Here is a 12,898-nt window from a genome sequence, read left to right on the forward strand (position 1 = left end):
TTGGGGAACAGTATTGTAACCTATCTGGTGATCATAATTTGGGTGGGGGGAGGTGCAATAATGGAACCAGTTCTATCATACATTTAATATGCCTTTCATATTCTTCCCAAAACTGAATTCCTTTAACATTCCTGCTTATCAGACTTTTTCCCATAAGGCTCAAAGTAATTGAACATTTTATGTATATGCAAATGATAAAAAATGTAAACTTGTTTCTCTGGGAAATATTTCTTACTTAGTTGCATCTTGTTAATTAGCAGAACCCATTTGCTATATAAATCATAAGTGACAACATAACCCTTGATAAACAATTGAATCTTTCCATTCAGAATAATTTTAAAAGCAGGGTCCTCAATGCTGCACTGGCAGTTTGGAACTTAGGGATTACCTTCCTAAAGGTAATTCTTTTGAAAAATATTTTTTTTGTCAGATAAGATATTGAAGACATTAGCATGAACAAATAAATAAATCTCAAGTAAAGTCAAAGTAACGTTGTTTGGTTCCAGAGACCATAAAAGTGTGACAGACATACATTACACTTTAGAATGTTCATGTCATGTTTGTGCGATAGCAAAGATAAAGTAATAAAAATGAACAATTCTTAGCATTCAGACAATTAAAAAACTGATAAAATCCCTAGCACCAAATACCCAATGTACCAGACTATAATGCCAACCATAAAGTTTCATTAGTATGAGTAATTGTTATTTGGAAAGTTAAAAAACAAAATCCTGTTCGTCTATTGTGATTCATAGCGTTTTCTTTTGGACATTGCAATTTTGATATAATTGGAGACAGCAGTGCAAATAGGAAATGTAGACAAAGAGTGCAAAAATGTAAATCGTCAATGTGAGCACAGGGATTTCCCTCAAAAGTGGGGCTAAAATTTGTCCCCTCTGATCTTTATAATGAGGGCAGAACAACATAAAGTGCAAAGAGATCTGAGCTGCCAAATTATCACATGGGCAAGGCGTAATGGGGAATGACACTATAAAGTGCAAAGTGCGTAGACGGAGCCTGGTAAAAAAACGTTGGTGATAAAAGTTAGATAAAATTTCTGTAGTACGGGGAACAAACCTGAGGGACCTTTCACTGCCAGTTGTAAGCGGCTCATATTTGCCCCAATATTGCTAGTGTCCTTAAGATTAAAGGTTTCACTGCCTGCTGTCTCAGTTGAAATCGTAGAAATGTATCTGCAACAACCTAGGTTTAGTGCTCTAAGGATCCTTCCTCAGAATAATTCGGTTGATATTCAGGATTTCTTAGTATAGTGTTATAGTTCATTGGGCCCTTTAACAAGGGAGTGGACTGTATATACTTTAATGTGTGCCCTCGTTTGTCCTTTGTAATAGCAAACAGTTTCACGTTGCATCTTCAGAGTTCAGACTAGATTTTCCAAGACCTCCACCTTACTTTTTAAGAATCTTGCTCCATCCATTGTTTGAAGACAGGCAAAAATATGTCATACTTTTTCTGCCGATTGCGACATGACTTTTGCTGATTCAATATAAGAAATAAAACTGCGAAAATGGTTGCATGAAAATATTATAGAGTTCTGAATACTAATATAGTTGAACTTATAAAATACTTCATACCCCTGACAAAGAGCGAAGGTGCATTGGTGGACGACTAACATATTTTTCAGTGATTGTTTTAGGTAGGAAGATGGCAGGTTTGAGGTGTTTCTTACTTGGATACTCGAGGATTGTGCACGGTGCTCCCATAGTGTTTGTTACGCAGCACCTTTATGTGTCCAGCCATTTTCACTGTAATAAATGCAACTGACTGATTTGTTTTTGACATTAAAAAATACTAAGCTAAAATTGATGCTATGAAATATGGCTACAGTAGATTTCCTTTCAGCTATTTGTAAGTTTTTTTTCAGTTAGCAATTGAAGAGACACACCTCAGCCTAAATGCAAATGCAGAAATGTGATGCATATTATTCTAATTAAAGAGTGGACACAACTATTACTGTGTTAATTGAATGGTATTGTGGAGCATCTTCTATTAGTTTCTATTCCTACGCCTCAGACTGAAACTGTTGTTCTGTGAACACTTGTGAATGGCTCCCGATAAGAATGGACAAGTAAATGTTTAGTATGATAGAATTCTTACGCGGTCTCCCATGAGGATGAAAGCGAATTGTGAACATTACATATCCAAAGGTCATTTAAAAACAGACAACTTGGCATTGGAAGCATTATTAGAGGCTACATCTTATATCTTCCTCATTCCACAGAGAGCTTGGATAAGTTTAAGGTTCATAAAGCAATGTTCATATTAGAGTACGAAACATTAACCTGTTCTGAGAATGCTACAAAGTTTTGTCAGTTTCAGAAAACAGAAATTAAATTGTCTTGGCTGCACTTAACAAGTATACACTGTTCAAAACAGTTTTTCTAAGAGCTAGGAGACTCAAGAACATCTAATCCCCTCAGCAGGTTGATTTCACATTTCTAAATTAAAGGCAGCAATATATTCATGCAGGGTACGGCTTGTCTACTACATTCACACTACAGGAAAATATTGAGGGATATGGATTAGAACTCCCTTGCAAACTCAGGGACAGATTCACAAATATTTAATTCTACGCTGTGCAGCAAGACACCTTGCTATTTTCATGAAAGGGAGAGGACAGTAATGTGCAATATTTAACATTATATGGTGCATACCTGTCCTCTATATACACAAGTGCATTTTTGGCTGCCAAGCATCAATGCAGGCACCCTAGTGCCATGGTGCAATGGTGCCTGCTTTGCAGGCAGGATTGTTTTAGTGCTGGAATGGACACCTTCCTGCAAAAAACAATCATCTGAGGCTTTTGCTATATGTGCTGTAGAATTCTGCACACTTAGAAAGCGTAAAAAAACCACATTCCACTTCCCCATGGAAGGTGTAGCATTTAGACGTATTCCCAGGTCTACCCTTTATGGTAAATCTGTGAATCATCCAGAATCCATGGGTGGATGCGTGGGAACTCCCATGCTCCACCCGTGGAACGACTCCCTGGGGCAGAATATTGCAAGGCAGAGACTCTAGATTTACCAAGCACCACAGGGCCACGCAAGGTGGACTTACGAGGCTTGGTTAATCTGACTTTAGTGATGCGTTGCCCTTGTGTTACACTGCGTGATGCAATGCAACACTTTGATAAATCTGGCCCCCAGTCTCATTGTGTCATAATGGCGAGAACACTGCTGCAAACTCCATCATAAATTATTGCTAGAGGACCTTATCTGTGGGTGTTCAGTTAATGCTACATCATATATATATGCTGTGAGCACTGTGAGCCCTGAAATGGGTAAAACAAGTGTCTTTATTATTGGGGTTTGTGAAGATTACAATCCAAGAACTTCAAGGTCAACAACTAGAGGTGTGCTGTTACTCACATATTACCCATACTTGTAGAAAATGCTAGAAAAATATATCCACATGTTCCTAGAGGTTGGTGAGCCACTAAAAGCTCAAGCCCGATGTCCGGGTCTGGCTCTGCTTGAGGTCCTCTTAGACCCTTGAGCAAAAAACTAGACAAGCTTTCATGCTGCTTCAGCCTGCCACCCATGCTATAATATAATGCTCCATGAATTAAAAAAAACAATTAACCTTTTATTAAAACAAGATAGCAGAAAATATAGCCAGCTAGTGACTAAATGGCACAGTGTGAAAAAAGAAAACCTGGAATTTTCTCCAAGCTTCCCCATTTCCTTTTTCCTTATTACATTTGAGAGCACTTTAACATAACTAAGTCCAGGGTGTATGCTATGCAAGTATACCACATGTTTCTGATTTCAATAGACTAAACCCCACTGCATTTGTATAATGTGTACACTAGACCAAAGAGAAGCAATATGGAGTGCCAGGTCATAGAAATACTAGACAGTGCCCCCAAAAATATAGCCCTGATGACACAATTATTAGGCAGCAATTTTAACTGTATGTTCGAACCACTAAATGACCTCGATACTTTAATGGAGGATGATGATGTGGTCAGAGGCAATCCCACCTGTGCCATGCACTTTGCAACTGGTACATTCTACATTAGAACATGGCCGAATAGCATTAAATGTAAGGATTAGCTCCATTTTAATGACAGCACCTCTCTATCCACTTTTCAAAGGGGCAGTGCCTGTTCAAAGAAAGACTATGTACTTCACAGCATAACTACCTGGCAAAGGATAGATGCATTTAAGATAGACTTTATAGAAGACAGTGACCATTTCCTGCTTTGTATGGAGACAACAGGATGCTTTACAGGGACAATATCAACTGGTAGAGATAATCTGGCAATTTGTCCCACAATTGGAAATAACCATGGGACAGTAAATTGGCCACTAATTCTGAACAGTATTGAGACTATAACAAATATTGATATTGTCTTTTCAGAGGTGCTGGGCCCATATGTTGAGCATGCTCCAATGGGAACCTCTGCTTCAGCAATGGCCACTCATCAATAAATTACTGCTTTAAGACTGTTCCTAATAAGAATACTGGAAAACAAAAAAAGACTCATGACAGGAAATGTTCTTTTGTGTAATCTATGGTATAATGCGGAATGTAAAGAGGCCAAGAAGCCCTTATTTAGGGCCCTAGAAAGTGAAAATGCACTGATGGTTGGAGAGACCAGGGACAACTATAAGAAAGCCATACTTAAAGCTCAGAGAAGCTGGGAGGAGAGGACTTAGAATGACTTGTTGCAAGCGGCAAAGTCCAAAGATACTGTGACATTCTGGTAAATAGATTCCCATGGAAACAAAGAGTCTGCTACCCAAACAGAGAATTACCTGGATGGAGCTACCTGGTTTCAACACTTCACAGACCTTTACTCCAAACCAGAAGAGTACCTGCATGAACAATATTGGTCTCTGAATAACCCCACAAATACAGATATTGAATACTCAAACCATTTCACATTAGAAGAAACAGTGGAGGCAATTAATGCTATTAGTTTGGATAAAGCCCCTGGTATGAATAAAATCTATGTTGATCTGTTTAAACATGGTAAAGAGATTTTGGTACCCTATGTCAATCTAATCTTCGAAGCAGTTGCATCAGGAGCACCAGTCCCTTCCACATGAAAAGGGGCTGACATGGTACCGAGGTACAAAAAGGGGAGTAAACATGAACTAGGGAACTACAGGCTGATCAGTCTCTTATATGTAACACAGAAAATTTATGCCAGGCAAGTCCCGAATAAACTGAATGAATGCATCACTTATAATAACATCTCAACAATTTTTTCTGGAATGGTTTAGGACTGACACAAGCACAATCGATCAGGTTTTCAGGTTGCTATACAGCCTGTGGAAGTACATCAAAATAGAGGGGGGCCTCATATGCATCGCATTTATAGACCTGAGGGTGGCATTTGACCATGTCCCACAAGGGCCCCTATGGGCTGCACTACAGAACGAAGGCCTCCAACTCCCACGGAAAACTCTATTAAATATCAAAGGAATTCACCAGCCCCACATCCTGCTAGCTCGAACATCCTGCCTCACAGGACTGGGTAGACACGCTGTCCACTTTCTTTGTGGAAAAAAATGATGCCATCTAAAGTCTTTTCCGTAACAAGCTTTGCGACAATGTGCATCATAGGCCCGACTGTGACCTTGCGTCATCTTCAATGTTTTGAACTAAATTGACTGAATTTACAATAGAGGATGTAAGTACTGCCTTCGCTAAGATTAAATCTGGCTCTCCTGCCGATTCAGTTTCTCCTCACATTTTGTCCATTATCGGACCAACTTTTTTTTCAGGTCTCACTGATCTCTTTAACTCATCTTTACATCATTCAACGGTTCCCACCAGATGGAAAACGGCTATGGACGAACCTATTTTAAAAAAAAGCCAACTTTGGACCCCACTGAACCAAACAGCTACAAGCCCATTTCCCTTCTCCCGTTTTTCAGGAAAATCCTGGAGGTACTAATTAACAGACAACTCCCAGCCTTCTTTGAGAGTAATAAACTGCTGGACGTCTCACAGTCTGGGTTCTAAATGGCCCACAGCATGGAAACAACATTGATAGAGGTAGTTGACCACATCATACTTGCTCTGGATTCCGGCCAGTGAGCCATGTTGGTCCTACTCAACCTATCGGCCGCTTTTGTCACCATCTCTCACAGAACGCTTGTGAATCGTCTGTGGGAGATGGGAGTCAGGACATGGCTTTGAAGTGGCTTAGCAGCTATTTGGCTGACCGGTCCTCTAGGATACATATGGGTCCCTTTGCCTCTCGCAGTCATGTGATAGACAAGGTAGTCCCCAAGGGCTCCATCTTGAGTCCCACGCTCTTTAATTTATATGTGGCACCTCTAGCCAGAGTGATTAGATTGCATGGTTTCAATACCTTGTTGTATGCTGACGACATGCGATTACTGATCACCCTTGGCCCTGACATTACGGACACCAAACTCTGCTATATTAATTGAATGACCGATATCGACATCTGGATGCGGATTAATCACCTGCAACTTAATGCCAATAAAATGGAGATTATCCTTTTTTGGAAAGCACAAACTTTGTGGTCCAACGACTGGTGGCCCCCCAATCTTGGCCCTTGGCCATCTCCCAAATCAGTAGTCCGTAATCTAGGGGTGCTGATTGATAACAACCTTTCTATGGCAGACCATGTTAATCATGTGTCGGGAGTCTGCTATGAACTCATGCATAGACTTCATAAGATCTTAAAGTGGATCCCAGTGGAAACTAGGATGCTGCTGGTCCAGGGACTTATCATTAGCCAGCTTGATTATGGAAATGCCCTGATGGCCTCTATCAATGAAGAGCTGCTCGCCAAACTCCAGGTGTTACAAAAAACAGCCACCAGGCTTGTACTAAACCTACCTGCTTGGACCCCGTCGACACCAAGTTTGAGAGCCCTCCATTGGTTGCCCATCAGGAAACACATCCATTTCAAGATCATTTGCCTGGTCGACAAGCCTATACATGTGACCGGATCATCTTACATCACTAAAAAGCTCTTCTGATACCAACCTACCAGAACTCTAAGGTCCTCCAGCAAGTATCTTCTTACCCCTCTTAAGATCAGTACTCCCAGGACTGGAGGCATATCTTTCTCTTATCTTGCCCCTTCTCTGTAGAATTCTCTTCTTCTACAGCCGCGCATGGAAACTAATCACAGACTATTTCTTAAAGCTCTAAAAACCTGGCTGTTCTAATTTGTTCTTCCTTCTCTGGCACTCATTTTGCCTTCTTTCCCTTCACGTTTTCTCAGGGTTGTAGACAAGCACTTTGAGACCCTCGGTGATATGCTGCACTCTACAAAATCCTATGACTATGACTAGGTGTGCCTGACAATATTTTGACCCAGATAATTAGGTTGCACCAAGATAATTTTGTAAAAAAGTGCGGGGGCCTGAAAGGCGATCCAACAGATTCCATTCCTATCAGAAGAGAAGTGAGGCACGGGTGCGTATTCATACCTACCCTGTTCTCACTCTACATTAATGATGTTTTAGAACATCTTAGGAATTATAGCCACGATTCCCTGCTATGTGGGACCCCTATTTCCAAATTAGCAACATTTTAATGTATAGTATAAATGTAAGTTCATTGAAAATATTTATTATTAATCTTGAATTAATACAATAATATTTTACAGCACATTACCTCCGAAAATTAAAAACATATTAAAAAATGAAATAAGGTAACTACGTTAATTACGTTCATAAACATGTACATCTTTAAAGAATAATTTTAAAACTTACATACTTTAAATTATTAAATACATAAATTTGCAGAAGAAAAAAAAATACTCAATAACATTTTTTTTTTTTTTTTTGAAAAAATTTTATTAAAACAATAAAGCAGTTACAAGCATGGGCCTACAACCACCAGGGCCGGCCGCTAGACTCAGAAAGGATCGTATATTAGTTAAAGCAGTAGGCGACACCTGGGGCCCAGCCCCGTAAATAGCTCAGGATAGCTCGAGAGAAGCAGGAGACATACATTTAACATAAATAACAACAAAAAACAAAAGGCGAGGCATACGGGCAGAAAGCGTGTGTCAGGCTACATCCGGGGGACTTTTACTCCAAACCTTCAATTATCTATCAACAGGAGGGAGTACTGAAAGATCGGGGGGGGGTAACGGGAAAGGAACATCTATATTCGATTATTACAATCAGTCGCAAGGAATCGTCAAGGGTCAGGGGGACAAGGCAATATCGGTGTCCACTAGGGGGGGCGTACAGAGACCCCCACGATACACGTTCCATTGCCCCCAAATTCTACCCCATGCCCCGGGTTTACCGCGGGCCACATATACCGTCTTCTCCCTGAACATACACCAGTCCATGTTTTCCTTCCATACTGACACGGTGGGTGGCCGCTGGGAACCCCAAAGCTGCGCTATATCCCTCTTAGCAATCATGTAGCCCAGGGCCGCCCACCGAGTCTGCGCCGCATTATAATCATTAGGCTCCCACACATTCAAGACACAGCGACGCACCTCCGGCAGCAGCGCCACCCCGGTGACTTGTCCCATGACCCCATGAACCCGACGCCAGTATTCCGCCACCTCCCGGCACTCCCAAAGGATATGGAGAAAGGTGGCACTGAGCCCACACCCCCGCTTGCAGAGCCCATCTTCCGAGAATCCCATCGAGACCAGACGGGGGCCCGTCACATACACCCGGTGGAGAATCTTTAACTGGACCAGGCGGAGACGGGCTGGAATGGCGACTTCCTTGGGGGACGATAGTGCGGACTGCCAGTCCTCGTCGTCTAATTCCACCCCGTCCCCCGTCCACGTCTCCCGAAGGCGCACCAATAGGTCAGCCCGATTATTAATGAGTTTTTTATAGATTAAGGAGATAGTACTGTCGGGAACATGACCATCAAGTATGCGGTCCTCGAGGGGCGAAGAGGCCGGGATCTTGGTCCCCTCCCCAAAGACAGAGAGCAGGGCATGCCGAACCTGGGCGTATCGGAAGAACTCCTTTTCCGTGAGTTCGTATTCGCTCTGGAGCGCCGCGAAGGTCTTAACCACGCCCTTCATCCATAAGTCTCCCACTCTACTGATGCCAATCGTGTCCCAACGGTCAAACCCCTTCGTTGTCCAGAGGCTTCCCAGTCGGTCGGAGGCAAATAAAGGAGTAGCGCATGTCAGTCGCTCACTCCAGCCCATGGCTACATTGGCCGCCTTCCAAATCCGTACCGCGATCTTAGTGGGGCCCGTCAGGGTCCGTCCAGCCGAGCGGGAGTAAAGCGCCCTGTTATAGTTACCGCCGGGAAGCAGGAATTTATCCATCTCATACGCCGGGTTCAAGCCAGGCGCATACGTGGCATGGTTAATGGCTGATAGCTGTGAGGCCCAATAATACCTGCGAATGTCGGGAAGCGCGATGCCCCCGTCGTACCAGGGGAGAGTGAGTTTGGCCAGGGCGATACGCGCCCGTCCGCCCCACACCAGTCTCCTCTGCAGGCTCTCTACTTCCCGAAAGTAGGCCACTGGAATGATGTCGAAGGAGTTCTGAAGTGCATAGAGGAACCTGGGAAGGGACATCATCTTAAACAATGCGGCCCGACCCAGTGGGGACAGGGGCAGCCTACCCCACCGAGCCGTGTCCTCCCTCAAACGCCGAAGTGGAAGCAGGAGATTGTGCTCATAGCGAGCTACCGGGTCCAGCGAGATGTGTATCCCCAGGTATTTAAAGCCGGACAGAGATATTTGGATCGGAAGCCGAGGCGGCAGGAGAGGGGGGCCACCGGAGATAGGATAGACACAGGATTTAGACCAGTTAATCGTGAGGCCCGAATTTCTCCCGTAGGAAGTCAGAACGTCGAAGAGAACGTTAAGCGACTGCCGCGGCGAGGTAAGATACAGGAGGATATCGTCAGCATATAACGAGACCCGATCCTCAAAGCCCGGGGCCCACCGGATCCCCCTGATCGAGGGCTCCCAGCGGAGCCAAGCGGCGAGTGGCTCCAGGGCGAGAGCAAAGAGCAGAGGGGACAACGGGCACCCCTGCCTCGTACCCCTACCGAGAGCGAAGGGCCGAGAGACCCGCCCATTAACCACCACTTGAGCCATGGGTCCCGTGTAGAGAAGCTTCACCCATCCAAGAAATCCCTCCACAAAGCCGAATTTGGTCATGACAGCCCAGAGGAATGGCCACTCGATGGTGTCAAAGGCCATCGTGGCATCTAAAGAAACCAGCACGGCCGGTTCGGAGAGGTACTCTGCCCTGGCGAGGGCGCCATGGAGTCGCCGCAAGTTGAGGGCGGTGTTGCGATGTGGGATGAAGCCGCATTGATCAGGATGAATCAGATCGCAGATAACGCTCAACAAACGATTGGCAAGGACTTTAGCCAGGATTTTAGGCTCTGCATTTAGCAGTGAGATAGGCCTGTAAGAGGCACAGCGGTCCCGTGGCTTACCTTCCTTGGGGATCACGACTATCGTGGCCAGTCGCTGGTCGACCGGAAGGGAACCGGCCTCGAGGGACTCCTGAAACATACGACTGAGGAAGGGAGCTAGTTTATCCGGGCGCAACTTATATAATTCGATAGGTAGACCGTTGGGACCCATGGCCTTGCCCGAGCGAAGGGACCGAATCGCAGTCGCGATTTCATCCACCGACAAGGGAGCATCCAGCTGCTCACGGTCCTCGGCAGAAAGGCCAGGCAAAGCAATGTCCCTCAGGAGAAGGCGAGAATCCTCCTCATCCCTATCAGTCACCGGGGAGTACACAGTCCGGAGGTGGTCGGCAAAACATTCCACAATCTCACCAGGCTCAGTCACACACACTCCATCCGAGACACGCAACTCCGGGACCACACGATTCACTCTCTCCTTCTTGTCCAGCCACGCAATCAGCTTTCCCGCCTTGTCCCCGGCATCATACAACCGACCCTGCTGCTCCCTATACATAGTTTTGGCAGCGTCGGTGACAAGAGATCTGTATTCAAACTGTTTCAGGCTGAGGGCATGGAGCCCGTCCGGAGTAACACCCTCCTCCAAGGCCGACTCCAGCCCCGAGATGTCAGTCTCCAGCTTCACCACCGCCTCACTCCTGAGCTTCTTGGCCACTACTATCTGGGAGAGGGCGTGTCCGCGGATTACGGTTTTAAAGGCTTCCCACAGGGACATTGCAGACAACACAGACCCCTCGTTTTCAATAAAGTATTGGTCCATAGCCTTAACCAGACTCTCGCGGGTCGTGGGGTCTCGCAGGTACCACGGGTTAATGGGAGCGATCCGCCCTGCAGACCGCGACTCGGTGTCAAAGAGAAGCCACAGCGGGGAATGATCGGAGATACCCCTCGCCAGGTGCCTGACCTCTCGAATTCGACCCGTCTGCGCCGCGGGCATAAGGAAATAGTCTAACCTAGAAAGACTCCCATGTGCCCCAGAGTGAAAGGTGTATTGACATTGGGTCGGATGCATTAATCGCCAACTATCCACCAGGCCGAAGGTCTCCAACAGACCGCCTAGCCAAGCCTGGGCAGCGGGGAGGGCCCTGGGTGGGTGACGATCCAGGTCCCCCGAAACCACCGAGTTAAAATCCCCGCCCATAAGCATAAGGCCATCCGGAAGTTCAAGCAGCATTCGACCCAAGTCCGCGAAGGTGGAGTTCTGGAGGCCCGGTGGGACGTAAATTGAGACCAGGGCAAGGGGATGCCCCTCCCACCTCCCAGTCAGACAAACATAACGCCCTCTGTCATCTGAGACCACCCTCGTGATCTCCAACGGAAGTGAGGATCGCAGGAGAATGCCCACCCCCCTGGAGCCAGTTGTGAAACCAGAGTGAGCCACGAGGCGGTATCCCCCCCTGTTCATTGCATGGCAGACATTGCCAACCAAATGCGTCTCCTGGATAAACACCACATCAGGAGTCAGACGACGCAAATACTGCAGAACTACACCCCGTTTGATACGGTCCCCCAACCCATTGACGTTCCATGACATCAGCTTCAACCCGTCCCCCCCCATCCCCTCCAATAGCTCAGAGGTCCCCCCGCAAGCAGCACAAGTCCCAAAGGTGGCAGAAAATCAATACCTCGCCCTGCAAACAAAAACCACACTACAAAACAACCCCTCCTTCCCCCCCACCCCCCCCAACACCCAACTCCCCCCACCCTGCACCCCTGCGGGCCAAAAAACCCCCCCAAATTGCAGTGTGCCTGTCGCCCAACTAACCCCAGTCTACAAAAAGACCCCGGAGGAGGAGAGGGACCCGTCCCCGCCCGCCCCCCATACAGGTACTAGCAAAAGACACTGAACCAAAGAAGTACAACCCAGCTGAGCAGTGCAAATTGGCAAAATCAAGGACCAAGAGTCACTCCAAAGGGGACCCGTCACCGTTGGCACCCGCAGAGGGCCCGGGACGGCCACCTCTGCCCGGCAGCGAGTCCAACCAGTCACTCACGGCCACAGGAGAGTCAAAGAAGGCAGTCCGATCCTCATGTTCCACTCGGAGTTTGGCAGGGTAGAGCATAGAGTACTTTAGGCCCAGCTCACGAAGACGACGTTTCACCCCCTGGAATCCCATCCGCTGTTTCTGGACCAGTTGAGTAAAGTCCGGATAAAAGTTAATGGATGAGTTCTTGTATCGAACTCGGGCCATGGACCCGCGAGGCCTGCAGAATCGCATCCCGGTCTCTGTAGTAAAACAGTTTGGCCACGATAGGCCTCGGGGGGGCCCCCGGCCGTGGCCGCCCGCCCGGAACTCGATGCGCCCGTTCAACGGCAAAAAATTTACTCAAGCCCGCAGGGGTCAGCTGTTGGAGGATGAGTTCCTCGACCAGGAGGTCAACCGGGCGGTCGTCGGAGGACTCCGGTACGCCGATGACACGGATGTTGTTGCGTCGGGCCCGTCCCTCGAAGTCCTCCAGCCGCCGGGCCATCTGCTCATTGACCACCTTGATG

Source organism: Triturus cristatus, chromosome 6, assembly GCF_964204655.1.
Source record: "Triturus cristatus chromosome 6, aTriCri1.1, whole genome shotgun sequence".
Classification (NCBI taxonomy): domain Eukaryota; kingdom Metazoa; phylum Chordata; class Amphibia; order Caudata; family Salamandridae; genus Triturus; species Triturus cristatus.